This window comes from Salvelinus alpinus, chromosome 30, assembly GCF_045679555.1.
Source record: "Salvelinus alpinus chromosome 30, SLU_Salpinus.1, whole genome shotgun sequence".
In the NCBI taxonomy this organism is placed as follows: domain Eukaryota; kingdom Metazoa; phylum Chordata; class Actinopteri; order Salmoniformes; family Salmonidae; genus Salvelinus; species Salvelinus alpinus.
Genome location: NC_092115.1, coordinates 12,595,801 through 12,614,816, shown reverse-complemented (window position 1 = coordinate 12,614,816; position 19,016 = coordinate 12,595,801).

The following is a 19,016-nucleotide window of genomic DNA, read 5'->3' as shown; positions in this document are numbered from 1 at the left end:
GAGTTTGAAGGTAGGCCTTGAAATACATCAACAGGTACACCTCCAATTGACTCAAAGGATGTCAATTAGCCTATCAGAAGCTTCTAAAGCCATGACATAATTTTCTGGAATTTTCCATGCTGTTTAAAGGCACAGTCAACTTAGTGTATGTAAACTTCTGACCCACTGGAATTGTGATACAGTGAATTATAAGTTAAATAATCTGTCTGTAAACAATTGTTGGAAAAATTACTTGTGTCATGCACAAAGTAGATGTCCTAACCAACTTGCCAAAACTATAGTTTGTTAACAAGAAATTTGTGGAGTGGTTAAAAAACGAGTTTTCATGACTCCAACCTACGTGTATGTAACTTCCGACTTCAACTGTATGTGGCAGGGTCCAAAGTCAATCACAGATTACAAAAAGAAAACCAGCCCCGTCGCGGACATCGACGTATTGCTCGCAGACAAATTAAACAGCTCCTTTGCTCGCTTTGAGGACAATACAGTGCCACTGACACGGCCCGCTACGAAAGCCTGTGGGCTCTCATTCTCCAGGGCCAACGTGAGTAAAACATTTAAACGTGTTAACCCTCGCAAGGCTGCCGGCCCAGACGGCATCCCTAGCTGCGTTCTCAGAGCATGCGCAGGCCAGCTGGCTGGTGTGTTTATGGACATATTCAACCAATCCCTATCCCAGTCTGTTGTCCCCACATGCTTCAAGATGGCCACCATTGATCCTGTTCCCAAGAAACCTAAGGTAACTGAGCTAAACGACTACCGCCCTGTAGCACTCACTTCTGTCATCATGAAGTGCTTTGAGAGACTAGTCAAGGATCATATCACCTCCACCCTACCTGATACCCTAGACCCACTCCAATTTGCTTACCGCCCCAATAGTGCAATCGCCATCACACTGCACACTGCCCTATCCCATCTGGACAAGAGGAATACCTATGTAAGAATGCTGTTCATTGACTACAGCTCAGCATTTAACACCATAGTACCCATAGTACCCACCAAACTTGTCATTAAGCTCGAGACCCTGGGTCTCGACCCCGCCCTGTGCAACTGGGTCCTGGACTTCCTGACAGGCCACCCCAGGTGGTGAAGGTAGGAAACAACATCTCCACCCCGCTGATCCTCAACACTGGGGCCCCACAAGGGTGCGTTTTCAGCCCTCTCCTGTACTCCCTGTTCACCCATGACTGCGTGGCCATGCACGCTTACAACTCAATCATCAAGTTTGCAGACGACACTACAGTGGTAGGCCTGATTACCAACAACGACGAGACGGCCTACAGGGAGTAGGTGAGGGCCCTTGGACTGTGGTATCAGGAAAATAACCTCTCACTCAACGTCAACAAAACAAAGGAGATGATCGTGGACTTCAGGAAACAGCAGAGGGAGCACCCCCCATCCACATCGACGGGACAGTAGTGGGGAATGTGGAAAGTTAAGTTCCTCGGCGCACACATCACAGACAAACTGAAATGGTCCACCCACACAGACAGTGTGGTGAAGAAGGCACAACAGCACCTCTTCAACCTCAGGAGGCTGAAGAAATGTGGCTTGTCATCTAAAACACTCAAACTTTCACAGATGCACAATGGAGAGCATCCTGTCGGGATGTATCACCGCCTGGTACGGCAATTGCACTGCCCTCAATCGCAAGGCTCTCCAGAGGGTAGTGGGGTCTGCACAACGCATCACCGGAGGCAAACTACCTGCCCTCCAGGACACCTATAGCACCCGATGTCACAGGAAGGCCAAAAAGATCATCAAGGACAATAACCACCCGAGCCACTGCCTGTTTACCCCGCTATCATCCAGAAGGCGAGGTCAGTACAGGTGCATCAAAGCTGGAACTGAGAGGCTGAAAAACAGCTTCTATCTCAAGGCCATCAGACTGTTAAACAGCCATCACCAACACAGAAAGGCTGCTGCCAACATACAGACTCAAAATCTCTGTCCACTTAAATATATGGACTGACTAAAGGTATCACGAGTCACTTTAAATAACGCCACTTTAATAATGTTTACATATCCTACATTACTCATCTCATATGTATATACTATATTCTAAACCATCTACTGCATCTTGCCTATGCCTCACGCCATTGCTCATCCATATATTTATATGTACATATTCTTATTCATCCCTTTACATTTGTGTGTATTTGTGTGTATAAGGTAGTTGTTGTGAATTTGTTAGATTACTTGTTAGATATTACTGCATCGTTCTAATTGGAAGCACAAGCATTTTGCTACACTCGCATTAACATCTGCTAACCATGTGTATGTGACCATTAACATCTGCTAACCATGTGTATGTGACCATTAACATCTGCTAACCATGTGTATGTGACCATTAACATCTGCTAACCATGTGTATGTGACCATTAACATCTGCTAACCATGTGTATGTGACCATTAACATCTGCTAACCATGTGTATGTGACCATTAACATCTGCTAACCATGTGTATGTGACCATTAACATCTGCTAACCATGTGTATGTGACCAATAACATCTGCTAACCATGTGTATGTGACCATTAACATCTGCTAACCATGTGTATGTGACCAATAACATCTGCTAACCATGTGTATGTGACCATTAACATCTGCTAACCATGTGTATGTGACCATTAACATCTGCTAACCATGTGTATGTGACCATTAACATCTGCTAACCATGTGTATGTGACCATTAACATCTGCTAACCATGTGTATGTGACCAATAACATCTGCTAACCATGTGTATGTGACCATTAACATCTGCTAACCATGTGTATGTGACCATTAACATCTGCTAACCATGTGTATGTGACCATTAACATCTGCTAACCATGTGTATGTGACCAATAACATCTGCTAACCATGTGTATGTGACCATTAACATCTGCTAACCATGTGTACGTGACCATTAACATCCGCTAACCATGTGTACGTGACCATTAACATCCGCTAACCATGTGTACGTGACCATTAACATCTGCTAACCATGTGTACGTGACCATTAACATCTGCTAACCATGTGTACGTGACCAATAACATCTGCTAACCATGTGTACGTGACCATTAACATCTGCTAACCATGTGTATGTGACCATTAACATCTGCTAACCATGTGTATGTGACCATTAACATCTGCTAACCATGTGTATGTGACCATTAACATCTGCTAACCATGTGTATGTGACCATTAACATCTGCTAACCATGTGTATGTGACCAATAACATCTGCTAACCATGTGTATGTGACCATTAACATCTGCTAACCATGTGTATGTGACCATTAACATCTGCTAACCATGTGTATGTGACCATTAACATCTGCTAACCATGTGTATGTGACCATTAACATCTGCTAACCATGTGTATGTGACCATTAACATCTGCTAACCATGTGTATGTGACCATTAACATCTGCTAACCATGTGTATGTGACCATTAACATCTGCTAACCATGTGTATGTGACCATTAACATCTGCTAACCATGTGTATGTGACCATTAACATCTGCTAACCATGTGTATGTGACCATTAACATCTGCTAACCATGTGTATGTGACCAATAACATCTGCTAACCATGTGTATGTGACCATTAACATCTGCTAACCATGTGTATGTGACCATTAACATCTGCTAACCATGTGTATGTGACCATTAACATCTGCTAACCATGTGTATGTGACCATTAACATCTGCTAACCATGTGTATGTGACCATTAACATCTGCTAACCAGGTGTATGTGACCATTAACATCTGCTAACCATGTGTATGTGACCATTAACATCTGCTAACCATGTGTATGTGACCATTAACATCTGCTAACCATGTGTATGTGACCATTAACATCTGCTAACCATGTGTATGTGACCATTAAAAATTAGATTTGATGATTTGATTTGAGGTGATATGATCCTTATCTAGCCTCTCAAAGCACTACATGATGACAGAAGTGAGTGCTACGTTACCTTTGTTAGTTCAGCCACCTTTGCTTTCTTGGGAACAGGAACAATGGTGGACATCTTGAAGCAAGTGGGGACAGCAGACTGGGATAATGAGAGATTGAATATGTCCGTAAACTGGTCTGCGCATGCTGGCTGGAAATATCACACAAAAAAAACAATAATAATGCAAAGTTGCTTAGGAGCTAGAAGCAGAGCTGCCATGTCTGTCGGTGCCATCATACAACAATACCACAATGTACGTGTGTGGATGCGTGTGTCTGTACCCGTGTGTGTGTCTCTTCACAGTCCACACTGTTCCATAAGGTGTATTTTTATCTGTTTTTTAAAATCTGATTCTACTGCTTGCATCAGTTACCTGATGTGGAATAGAGTTCCATGCAGTCATGGCTCTATGTAGTACTGTGCGCCTCCCATAGTCTGTTCTGGACTTGGGGATTGTGAAGAGACCTCTGGTGGTATGCATTGTGGGGGTTAGCATGGGTGTCCGAGCTGTGTGCTAGTAGGTTAAACAGACAGTTTGGTACATTCAGCTTGTCAACACTACTTACAAAAAACAAGTAGTGATGAAGTCAATCTCTCCTCCACTTTGAGCCATGAGAGATTGACATGCATATCATTTAATGTTTGCTCTCCATGTACATTTAAGGGCTAGCCATGCTGCCATGTTCTGATTTTAAATCATCCAATTTTAATTTCCCCCCCAAAATGAAACAATGGTCTGAACAAGGAATTCATAAAGTTTCGGACCAAATTGAATGATGACGGTTTATTATCATTTCATGAACTAAAGAAATAGATATAATTAACCTGGTTCATCCTTATATAATTTTTCTTTACAATTAAGAACCTCTATGCACACTTATTGAGACCTTTTTTGAAGTCAACCACTCCCATTCCATCCACTATTGAGTTTTTAGGTAGCCGTAACCCAAGTGGAGGTTTTGTACCCAAACAATATAAAAAAAACTTCTAGAAGCCCTCCGTGAACCATTGGGAATAGATACGGTATGGAACACAGATCTTTAAAGACTACAAAGAAAATACTGATTGGAAAAGAGTCTGGAAATATATACCAATGTCTTCCCGAAATTTGAATCATCAACTAATACACTACAATTTAATTCACAGATTGTATTTGAATCCACGGAAAAGCTGCCAATTTAAACTTGCTCCTATTCCAAATTGTCTGTTGTGTTCTCAAAGAAATATTGGAACTTACATGCATATGATGTGGGACTGCCCCAGTGTGAAAACCTTTTGGTCACAGGTTTCCAGGTCTCTATCGAGCATAGTTGGTGTTCCCTTTTACTATCTCGCCAATATATTATCGTTGAACGATGGCTCTTCACTGACTCACAGTACCCCAGAAACGAGTACGGTTGTCCGGACGGACGGCGGCAAAAAGGATGTTAGTGACCAGAAGGAAGCCTCCACAAACTCAGCATAACTCAATGGCTACAAAACTTATTTGACGTTCTTTCACTAGAGCTCTCCATTGCTCGTGTGAACAGCGGCAAATAAATAACATTAGATACATTCAATAGAGCAGTAAAAAGGTCAAAAGCTTATTATAAGTTAATGGAATGTAGTCATGTTTGAATTTATCAATAGTTTTTTGAATATCTGTATCGAACATCAATGTATGCAGTCGGATTGTCGTGGGAGGGGGGAGGTAGTGGGGAGGAAGGGAGGGGGGATAGGAATGGGTCGCACCTGCTGAGAAGGGGGAGGGAGAGGGGAGATGGGCAAGACATGACAAATATTGCTTTTTATTTTGTTTAGTATTTTACTGTTTTTTAATGTATTATTTGAATATTATTGCCTGTCTGATCGGAAACCCTCACAAATTTAAAAACACTATGTTAAAAGCACTGTGTGTGTGTGTGTGTGTGTATATGTGTGTGTGTGTGTGTGTGTGTGTGGGGGGGGGAACTAGACAAAAACCTCCAGGGAACCATGACAGCATCCTGATGGCTTTAGGCAACCATTTCATGACGTCCCGGGGATGTCCTAACGACACATTATTGTTTGCAGGGTAGCAAGTGTGAAATGAATGGGTGTGTATTTTGGGTCGTTGAAACGTTTAATAATGCTGCTGGGATAATCATCACTTAGCATCGGACATAAATTCTCATTAGTAGTTGTACATCTTGTGTTTGATATCGGTGTCAGGTTACAGTCATTGTAAACACTTCTGCTGTATGTGAACAATGTTGTCACACATTTATATCACGTAAACCAGTATTTACATTTGCTGGGTATCGGTTGTCATGTCTTGTGTTGCGATGCTTGTATCGGTATTATGATCGTTTAAACCTTGAACTTTACACTAGGCTTGTCATTAGTAGATGGCTGTAACTGCCATCATGTCAATACTTTTATCATTTATATTCTGAGGTGTAATCGGGAATAGGAGGCTCACAGGTTGCTTTTCTTTATCATCAATCATTCATCATTAATCACGTCAACGATGACACTAAAGTGCTTGGCTTGCAGCTCTGTCCATCTCGTTTTAAACTGCATTGTCAATTACGTCTTTTCACCATTAATTAATATCCAATACGAATCAGAATTGTGATCGTTTGTTTAACAAACGGAATTTTCAACTGGGGTTGAATCGACGCTCTACTCAACGTAAAGCGGTGACACCGAGCAATTGACAAATGAAGGGCATATGTGCTCAATGGCCTACTTGAATGCTAGTGTAACTGATGGCTGCATCAATCACTGGAATGTCATTATTCAAAAGAACTTTGTCAAAAGTGGGCCGAAGGAGAACTTTGTGACATTGCGTTTGATACATGATGGTGGATGATAGATTCTAGTTCGGGCGAGGCTTTTAACCATGAAAATGTTTTAAACTTGGGTGAAATGAATGTCATTGCCGTATAGCTAAAATTAACATTTGACAAACATGCCCTCAAGCAGAATCAACAATGGCGAGAAGCAGTACCTCAGGCTCTACATAGTTAAAATATAGCTTTATGGGTGACCCAATTTGTAGCTTTTTGGGTGACCCAACCAAATTCACATAGAAATGTGTTTTATAGATTTGTCATTCTCATTGATAACAAGTCTAAGAAACTGTAGATCTGTTCTATGTGCGTTATTTCTATGCTTCCCCAGTTTAAGCTTTGTTTTTGCGTATTTTACTTTCGGTTTTGTACAACAGCTTCAAACAGCTGAAAACACAATATTTGTGGTTATGGAATATGTATTTCACAGCGGTTTAGATGGTACAATGATTCTCTACACTGAGCTTGCTTGTTTCGTCACATAAACTGAAATTGGGCGAACTATTTGAATTTTAGCAACCAGGAAATGGCAGAGCGATTTCTGCATAGTGCACCTTTAACACATATAATCTTAAATTGTTGTGAAATAACTCACGAGCACCTCTTTATATGTATGAAGGGAGGTGGTGACTTATATCTTCATGAAATGGAGGAACAGATGGTAGTGAAAATCACAGGTCTGGTTTTTGTTGTGCTGCATTTTATAACTTCAGGAGTGTATTATACACATGCTACGTTAGCTTACAGGTATGGTTACCAAAAACTGCATGATGATTCGTCATTATAAGTTATTGCACACTCAGAAATATGAAGCAATCATGAGGTCTCACAACTGAGCAACCAGTATTGGTAAGCACACCGTTAAATCCGTAAAAGCCAAACACACGTTAATGATGGAAACTTTGACACCAATCACCTTAACTGTGCAATTCTCCCAACCCCTATAATTACAGTCACATGGATGGTGACGTTCAGAATTATTGCAATCATAACACAATTGTCTTTTCATTGGCTGTCATACAGCAGCTATTTCTACTGCGTTATATCTGCCATGTTTATAGTTGGCCATCAAACAGATGGGATTTCACTATCAATGAATGCAGTGCAGGTTTTTAATGTCTAATCTCCACAGGCTTTAACCAGCTGCACAATAAAGCTGCAACAGATACTATACAAATCTAGTTGCTTGGCAAATCAAGTTTAATCACATCTCCAAAGCAAGACCAAAAGCTACTGCCAGCCCTAGCTATGTAAATAAAATAAAAAAGGAATTTCAAATGTTCTTATTATCAGAACTCAGGATAAGACCCAGATGCAGACAGCTAGAGTCACAGATGTTTATTGACCCAAACAAGGGGGGGTAGGCAAAAGACAGGTCAAAGACAGGCAGAGGTCCGTCATCCAGGGCAGACTCAATAAGATACAGAACAGCATGCAGACTCGGGGTCAGGACAAGCAGAGGTTCGTAAAAAGGGTCAGAGTCAGGCAGGTAGAGAACGACAGGCAGGCTCTGGGTCAGGGCAGGCAGAATGATCAGAACCGGGGAAACTAGGGAACAGAACTTGAGAAAACAGAGAGATTGGAAAACACGCTGGTAAGACCAGACAAGACAAGACTAGATGAACTGGCAACAGACAAACAGAGAACACAGGTACGCATTTTATTTATTTTTAAATTTTAGCTTTATTTAACAAGGCAAGTCAGTTAAGAACAAATTCTTATTTTCAATGACGGCCTAGGAACAGTGGGTTAACTGCCTTGTTCAGGGGCAGAACGACAGCTGCAGTCCATAGAAATGTATAGAGGGCGCACCTCTGATTTTTGTCATCGATTACTTCTGTGATAGAAAAGAGTGATTTCCCATCCAGTGGCAAGTGTGCCCTCTATACATCTCTATTTGTCCAATATCTGCGGTCTATAACCAGAACTGGCGGCTCGAGAGAAAGATTTTGAATGGAAAGATAGGAAACATTTACAGATGTTTGGCTGTCAGTTTACAGCGCCTTCGGAAAGTATTCAGACCCCTTGACTTTTCACACATTTTGTTATGTTACAGCCTTATTCTAAAATTGATTCAATTAAATGTTTTCCTCATCAGGCTAGACACCATACCACATAATGGCAAAGAAAAAAGATGGTTATTATTTTTGCAAATGTATAAAAAAATAAAAAAATGAAATATTAGATTTACATAAGTATTCAGACCCTTTACTCAGTACTTTATTGAAGCACTTTTGTCAGCAATTGCAGTCTCGAGTCTTCTTGGGTATAAGATTGGTGCAACTGTATTTGGGAAGTTTCTCCCATTCTTCTCTGAAGATCCTCTCATGCTCTGTCAGGTTGGATGGGGAGCGTCGCTGCACAGCTATTTTCAGGTGTCTCCAGAGATGTTCGATCGGGTTCAAGTCCAGGCTCTGGCTAGGCCACTTAAGGACATTCAGAGACCGAAGCCACTTCTGTGTTGTCTTAGCTATGTGCTTAGGGTAGTTGTCTTGTTGGAAAGTGAACCTTCGCCCCAGTCTGAGGTCCTGAGCGGTATGGAGCAGGTTTTCATCAAGGATCTCTCTATACTTTGCTCTGTTCATCTTTCCCTTGATCCTGACTAATCTCCCAGTCCTTGCCGCTGAAAAATATCCCCACAGCATGATGCTGCCACCACCATGCTTCACTGTAGGGCTGGTGCCAGGGTTCCTCCAGATGTTCTACGGACAATTCCTTCGACCTCATGGCTTGGTTTTTGCTCTGATGTGCACTGTCAACTGGACCTTATATAGACAGGTGTGTGCCTTTCCAAATCATGTCTAATCAATTGAATTTATCACAGTTGGACTCCAATCAAGGATGATCAATGGAAACAGGATGCACCTGAGCTCAATTGTGAGTCTCATAACAAAGGGTCTGAATACATATGTCTTTTATTTTTAATACTTTGGGAAAATAAATCTAAAAACCTGTTTTCACTTTGTCAATATGGGGTATTGTGTGTAGGTGGATGAGATTTTTTTTTTACATTTTAGAAGAAGGCTGTAATGCAACAAAATGTGGAAAAAGTCAAGGGGTCTGAATATTTTCCAAATGCACTGTATATGGCTAATTAACAAGTCCATATGATAGCGCAGCACTTTTTGACTAGCACAGGAAGGCAGCGCCACAGATGGAAGGAGAAACTAGTGATCAAACTTGAGTTAGTAAGTAGCCCATCTTTGGTAGACCACACGCAGATCACCTTGCTCCCTCCTACAATCAAACATACGGTGAGATTGAGATTTTTTTCATGAAAGTAACTCAAGTAATAGATCTAGTAATGTAGCATGTTACTATCTAGTAATGTAGCATGCTACTATCTAGCAATGTAGCATGTTACTATCTAGCAATGTAGCATGTTACTATCTAGTAATGTAGCATGTTACTATCTAGTGATGTAGCATGTTACTATCTAGTAATGTAGCATGCTACTATCTAGTAATGTAGCATGCTACTATCTAGTAATGTAGCATGTTACTATCTAGTAATGTAGCATGTTACTATCTAGTAATGTAGCATGTTACTATCTAGTAATGTAGCATGTTACTATCTAGTAATGTAGCATGTTACTATCTAGTAATGTAGCATGTTACTATCTAGTAATGTAGCATGTTACTATCTAGTAATGTAGCATGTTACTATCTAGTAATGTAGCATGTTACTATCTAGTAATGTAGCATGTTACTATCTAGTAATGTAGCATGTTACTATCTAGTATTGTAGCATGATACTATCTAGTAATATAACATGTTACTATCTAGATTATAAACTGGGTGGTTCGAGCCCTGAATGCTGATTGGCTGACAGCTGTGGTATATCAGACCGTAATACCACGGGAATGACAAAACTTTTATTTTTACTACTCTAATTACGTTGGTAACCTGTTTATAATAGCAATAAGGCGCCTCGGGGGGGTTGTGATATATGGCCAATATACCACGGCTAAGGGCTGTATCCAGGCACTCCACGTTGCGTCGTGCTAAGAAAAGCCCTTAGCCGTGGTATATTGGCCATAAATCACACCTTCTCGGACCTTATCGCTTAAATATAACATGTTACTATCTAGTAATATAACGTGTTACTATCTAGTAATGTAGCATGTTACTATCTAGTAATGTAACGTGTTACTATCTAGTAATATAACGTGTTACTATCTAATAGTATAACGTGTTACTATCTAGTAATATAACGTGTTACTATCTAGTAACTAATCCTAACACTGTACAGAATAGTGTTGAAAATTGTACTGCGCTTTTGTCTCCGTATGTAATAATATGCAGAAAGATAATAGATCTTCAGTTGTACAATCAGGCTAGGTAACAATATAGTGAATGCCATGAAAGTCTTTTGTATTAAATTGCAGTTTCAATTATTAAAGTCCCTTATATTAATCGCAGTTCCAATTATGACAGTCCCTTGTATTAAATTGCAGTTCCAATTATGAAAGTCCCTTGTATTAAATTGCAGTTCCAATTATGAAAGTCCCTTGTATTAAATTGCAGTTCCAATTATGAAAGTGCCTTGTGTATATAATAGACAACAGAATGTGTGAAAGGAATCAGAGGAATTTTAATGGAGTTGTATTGGCAGGGAAAATACATTGCATTGAATTATCTCTCACAGGAGCATCTGTTTGTGCATCTTTAATTAGCAGAGGCTGTTCAGATTGCTGCATACATCTCCAGTCACTGAATAGTCTCTTTGTCTACCAACACAATTGCTAGTCTCGCATCGATGAAGCGAAGAAGGCCTATATTGCTGATGTCATTGAGACTATTAGAATTCTTCTGCATACCTTGATATCGTAGCTCGTTCAGCACTTTGATCTTGGGACTTTTATTTAGTCTTTGCCTATTTATCTGAACGATAGACCTTGGTTGTGCAGAGGGAATGACAAAGAAAGGACAATCAGTGAAATGATGGAGAGCTGTGTTTACACGCAGTCCAAGGTTATCCACCATGTTAAACTCAGAAGGAGTACAAGGTTTAAAAAAAAAAGGCAATGTGGAAGGCTTCCAATAGCAGAACCTTCTAGTGTTATTGAAAATAAGACACAAGAGCATGGCACAACTCTTGATCAGGCAAGGACCGTCTATATTTTCGATGGCGGACAAGAGGAAAATGAGCCCAATTGATGGAAATAAATATAGTGCTCCCCGACAAGTTTTGCCCAATTTCCTGAATAATTGATCTAGTGAAGGAGCTCTAAAATGCTCCGAAAGCCTAATGAGCACAGCTCGGGCTCGATCAATCTTCAGATCAGACTAAGTCGCTGCAGAAATTCAGCTGTCACCTCCTTCGGGCTCTTATTATTTGCTGGCGTTTTAAATGGCTCGTCGGCTTTTTATTGATTGTGATTCTGGCTGCTGTTGAAGCACAGAGTGGCTATTAAGAACTTCTATAATAGCCCCCCATTTTAATCCACGTACGGCGCAGAGTGTGTACAAAACCATGGAGGCTCACGCCCTAGTGTTCATTTCATGATCTCATTTGTGCAGCACATTTGGAATGCAGATGAGGTTGCAGGACTGATATTCTAGTATTGACTGTTTGGCTTTGTGGTAATGACAATGGGTGACTGGTTTTCTATTGTTTTAGGATGACACGCCGACTGCAGAGGAACATATATAACTGGGACCTATGGGAGGCTGAAAAGATTTGGCATGGGCCCTCAGATCCTCAAAAAGTTCTACAGCTGCCCCATTGAGAGCATCTGGACAGGCTGCATCACTGCTTGGTATGGCAATTGCACCGCCCTTGACCGCAAAGCGCTACAAAGTGTGGCGAGGACAGCTCAGTACATCACTGGGGCCAAGCTCCCTGCCATTCAGGACCTCTATACAAGGTGTCAAGGGTTGCGTCAATCAAATCAAATGCAGAGTCACCGAATATACTATAAGTACTTTTATTAAACTCAAGCGATAAATGGTAAATGCAATTTTCGTATATACGGGTTCACTGTAACACCACGCAGGGCAGAACAGAGAACTGACTTATTCATACAGAGTTCTTCTTTTATACTTCTGACAGAGTTAGTTCCCGCTTCTGAGCTGGCCTGTCAGAGTAGAGGCTGAGCGTGGTCTAGACTCACTCAACCTATCGTTGGCGCACAGGCTGGTCCCAGCCCCCAGGCGCTCCCGTTGGCAGGTGTAGTTGTTGCTGGGCAGATTACCTTCTGGGCCCACACCCTGGATACAGTTATCACACATCGGGCTCCTGTTATTGTCTAACAAAAGACAGTTTGTTCTCACAACACTATGCTTTGTATGCGTCTCCCACAACTCATAACTGCCTACACCCAAGGTTAGCCACAGCCTTCCCGCTAGTCACACCATATGTTGCAAAATGTTACTTCCAGCACACACACACACACCCCCATGATAGGCCAAGCATATTTTCAATCCTCACACAGGTGGTGCCAGAGAAAGACCCAAAAAATTGCCAAAGACTCCAGCCACCCAAGCCATAGACTGTTCACTCTGACAACGTCCCGCAAACGGTACCGGAGCACCGGCTCTCGGACCAACATGCTCCGAGACAGTGTCTACCCACAAGCCATAAGACTGCTAAATAGCCAGACAGTTAAAAAGTCAATAATGGTACTCAAACCATCTGCACTGACCCTACGCACACCATATACACACACTCACTAGACTATATACACACCATATACACACACACACTCACTAGACTATATATACACACCATATACACACACTCACTAGACTATTTATACACACCATATACACACACTCACTAGACTATATACACACCATATACACACACTCACTAGACTATATATATATATATATATATATATATATATATATATATACACACCATATACACACAAACACACTCACTCACACACACACACTGTCACTCCCACACAAAACCTTCACACATTCAAACACTACATACGCACACACACACTTTTACACTCTTCATTTGCTGCTGCTACTCTGTTCTTTATTTTACTCTTATTATTATCTATTCTTATTATCTGGTCATTTTACCCTGCCTTCACGTACATATCTACCGCAAGTACCCCGTACCTCTGCACATTGATCTGGTACTCCCTGTATATAGCTACATTTTTGTATTAGTTACTATTTTTTTTTTTAACTCTGCATTGTTGGGAAAGGTTTGTAAGTAAGCATTTCACTGTAAAGTCTACACCAGTTGTATTTGACCCGTGTGATGAATAAAACATGTGTTTGATTTGATTTGGGATTTCCTGATTAAGCTACACCTATATATACCCTTAAACCATTTCCACATGTTGTTGTGGTACAAACATGTATTACATTTCGATTTATTTTTGTCACAATACCACAATATACCACATCATGTCAAAGTGGAATTATGTTTTTAGAAATGGTAAAAATATATATAGAATTAAATGGAAAAGCTCAAATGTCTTCAGCCAATAAGTATTCAACCCCCTTTTGTTATGGTAAGCCTAAATACTGTAATGAAACAGCAGGGAGCAGGTGTCGAACCCTCGACCTTCTAGCACGAAGTCTGTGCTGCAAAAGCACGCTCAAGCGGCAGAGTCGATATCCGCGCTTATAAACCCAGGGTTGTTACAATACTCCCTCCTTTTCAAAGAGGGCGTCCTCGCGCTAGCGTGCGACTCAACGTCTTACATGAACGCGCTCACCGGCCAAACACACGCACTGTCGTGGATGCAAGGGCCGATCACTTCTGACACCAATGTAATGAAACAGCAGGGTGCAGGTCTCGAACCCTCGACCTTCGAGCCCGAGGTCCGGCGCGCTATCGACTGTGCCGCAAAAGCATGCTCGAGCGGCAGAGTCGATATCCGCGCTTATAAACCCAGGGTCGTTACAATACATTCAGGAGTAAACCTGTGCTTAACAAGTCACATAACAAGTTGCATGGACTCACACTATGTGCAATAATAGTGTTGAACATTTTTGAATGACTACCTCGTGTCTGTACGCCACACATACAATTATCTGTAATTTCAAACACAGATTCAACCACAAAAACCAGAGAGGTTTTCCAATGCAATGCAAAGAAGGGCACCAATTGGTAGATGGGTACAAAAAAAAGCAGACATTGAATATCCCTTTGAGCATGGTGAAGTTATTAATTTAACTTTGGATGGTGTATCACTACACCCAGTCATTACAAAGCTTCCTAACTCAGTTGCTGGAGAGGTATGAAACCACTCAGGGATTTCACCATGAAGCCAATGGTGACTTTATAACAGTTGCAGAGTTTAATGGCTGTGATGGGAGAAAACTGAGGATGGATCAACAACATTGTAGTTACTCCACAATTCTAACCTAAATGACAGAGTGAAAAGAAGGAAGCCTTTACAGAATAAAAATATTCCAAACCATATATCCTGTTTGCAACAAGGCATTAAAGTAATATTGCCCCATGAGTGAATGTTTGTTTGTCTCCCTTGATTTAATAAGCAAACAACAAAATAATCCTGGCTGCTGTACATGCATATTAGTAATATTACTAAGTACATGAATACAACTGACCAAATACCTTCCCTTTGGGATAAGCAATACCCCAAGCCCCCATTATTCTACCTGGTTCCATTGGTAATAGTAATAACAAATAATATATACATTCCAAACACTCCAGAGCATGTGTTCCCTGTGTTCCCTGTGTTCCCTGTGTTCCCTGTGTTCCATGTGTTCCCTGTGTTCCCTGTGTTCCCTGTGATGGTTCTTGGACCTGTTCACCTCTCAGATGTCCCCCTTTCCAGATTCTACATCCTGGGGAGGGGGATCACTGATCCTCCCAAAACACTGTCTGACCTGTCAGAGCTTCTCACTGTTCTTCCCTCAGGCCCTCCTCAGAGTAGAATTTAAACCACAAACTGACTATGAGATGGGATGCGCTTGCCGAAAATGTCTGTCTGCAGTAACTGCGAAAGTCCTTGAAACATTCTTTCATGTTTTTTGTATTCAAGATATTTCAGACATTTTTGTATCTTGGCACCCTTTACAGACCATTATGGGGAAAAATGCAAGGACAGTGTCGCTGCAAAGCTATTTGACTTACAATATCTGACTTGTGTGAGTTTGACCTCCAAGTCTATATGACTTGAATTGGAAAGAAGTTGATTCCAAAAGAATCTGTAGGTGTACCTTCAAGTTCACCCTATCGGTTCTTCCTCTTGCATATCTTAATCCGTAGTCAACTTGGCAACAACAAGTTATTGATTATGAAAGAAATAATACACTTTAACAGTTTATTTGTAATCAATCAGTCCCTTGGTAGATCCCTTAAATACATCTAGTTCTAAGGAAAGATTGGAGCCACTTCCAAACCCATTTTTACTCACTGACAACCCAATTGAAATCTTCAGGAGTCTAAAGAGAAGAAATATCCCTCTTTAATATTTCAGACAGGGTTTTTAAATGAGTGTCCTTATCCCTGTCAGCAGAGGATGATAAATCCCTGTTACATTTCCACAGACACCGCGTTGGTATTCCCAGACCTGAGTCCGACGTAGACAGCCCTCTCAGTGGGACTCAAAAGCTGTTCAGTATTAAAAATACATTAGTTATGATAATTCACATGACCAGCCAATGCCCAATGAGCCCAGCGGGGGGCTGAGATTAAGCCTGGAAACTGTCATTTTCAAAATATAAATTAAATGCTTACTCTGTGCCATGAGTGGGTGGATGCCTGACATCTATCATGTACTATAAGATCACTGCTTTTTGCAGAGGATGGGTAGAAAGAGCAGCATGGACTAGCGGTGGTACCTGTAACAGAGTGTATGAAGCTCTCATGATAAAGCTACAGACGCCTCACAAGACCTCAACTAGCAGCTTCATTAAATAGTACCCGCAAAACACCAGTCTCAACGTCAACAGTGAAGAGGCGACTCCGAGATGCTGGCCTGGACTTGTGAGGCGTCTGTTTCTCAAACTAGACACTCTAATGTACTTGTCCTCTTGCTCAGTTGTGCACTGGGGCCTCCCATTCCTCTTTCTATTCTGGTAAGAGCCAGTGTCACGCCCTGACCATAGAGAGCCCTTGGGGTTCTCTATGGTGCAATAGGTCAGAGCGTGACTAGGGGGTGTTCTAGTCTAGAATTTCTATGTTGGTGTGAGTATGGTTCCCAATTGGGGTCAGCTGATGATCGTTGCCTCTAATTGGGGATCATACCTAATGTGGTCCTTTTCCCACCTGCGTTTGTGGGATATTGTTTCGTTTTTGTTTAGTGCTATGTGCGCTACGAATTTCACGTCGTTTATTCTTTGTTGTTTTTTGAAGGTTCACTTTGATAAATATGTGGAACTCTACTCACGCTGCGCCTTGGTCCGCTCATTATGTATACGACGAACGTGACAGCCAGTTTGCGCTGTTCTGTGAAGGGAGTAGCACACAGCGCTGTATGAGATCTTCAGTTTTTTGGCAATTTCTCACGTGGAATAGCCTTCATTTCTCAGAATAAGAATAGACTGATAAGTTTCAGAAGGAAGTTCTTTGTTTCTGTCCATTTTGAGCCTGTAATCGAACCCACAAATGCTGATGCTCCAGATGCTCAACTAGTCTAAAGAATGCCAGTTGTATTGCTTCTTTAAATCAGCACAACAGTTTTCAGCTGTGCTAACATAATTGCAAAAGGGTTTTCTAATGATCAATTAGCCTTTTAAAATGATAAACTTGGATTAGCTAACACAACGTGCCATTGGAACACAGGAGTGATGGTTGCTGATAATGGGCATCCGTATGCCTATGTAGATATTCCATTAAAAATCATCCGTTTCCAGCTACAATAGTCATTTACAACATTAACAATGTCTACACTGTATTTCTGATCAATTTGATGTTATTTTAATGGACAAAAAATTTGCTTTTCTTTCAAAAACAAGGACATTTCTAAGTGACCCCAAACTTTTGAACGGTAGTGTACATGCAGGATTTTAACAACTACATTTGACAGAGTTGCTTGACATGTATTAAAACATGGATGCAGGTGTCGGGTTCTGGTCTAGTGCTAGTGCTGCTGCCCTCGGACCACATTTGCCCCTGTAGGCAGCGGTTCAATCCCAACTTCTGCCACACACTTTCTGCACTTATCCATTCCATCTCATATTCTAATCTATATCTGTCAGTAAAACTTCAATATACCCCCAACAACAAAAAACATACATACAGTGTTACAGATGGCTGGAGAGGTTGTAACGTTCCAGCCTCCTTTTGCCTCCTCATGACCCATTATCTTGAGCCGAGTGAGAGCCGAGGAACCGCTCAGGGGCCAGTAGACGTCAAACCAACAACATTCAAGTGTCTGAAGAATGAATCGATGCAGCAGTGCATCCGCTACACAGCACAATCACAAACACGTCTCCTGCCGAGACAAAGGTCTATTTAAAATGGACGCTGATGCTGGATGTTGACATTAAACACCATACCAGTGCAGGGGCTAACGAGGACCACGGGCCCCGACACAGGTCCCAGTGTCAGCCAAAGAGGTCTGTCTATCTAATGAGCAGTGCAGAACCCAATGACCGCAAGTGGAAAAACATCATGCTCTCAGTCGGATTCTGATTCACAAAGCGCACAGATGCTTAAATAAATTTAACAAGCCCCTCAAGGCCAAATTGAAATGACAATGTTTACAATCGCTCAGTGGGTTTTTGCTTCCCCAAAATAAAAATTGGTTGAGCAATTTTCACCCATTTCAGCCTGAGAGAAAGTATTTTTGCTTTGTAGTAAAACAAAACGGGGGGGAAAAGTGTAATGACTCTGCTGAATATTCAATTAAAAAAGTGTAATGAGTCTGCTGAATATTCAATTAAAAAAGTGTAATGACTCTGCTGAATATTCAATTAAAAAAGTGTAATGACTTTGCTGAATATTCAGTTAAAAAGTGTAATGACTCTGCTGAATATTCAATTTAAAAAGTGTAATGAGTCTGCTGAATATTCAATTTAAAAAGTGTAATGAGTCTGCTGAATATTCAATTATAAAATTGTAAGAGCGTAGTTTTGAATAGATTAGAAAATATCAGTTTTTAATGGAAACTGACAGGACAGAATGATGATCGTGACACAGCCAGCAGGTCAGACAGAATGGCAACTCTGGGAATGCGAAACGTAATAGTCTCACACACCACACACACAAAAGACCGTGACATTCCATGTCACATTATATTATGCCCAACCACAATGTTTAAAACAAATGTGTCATTCAATTTTCAATTATTTTCCACATTACACAATGCAATC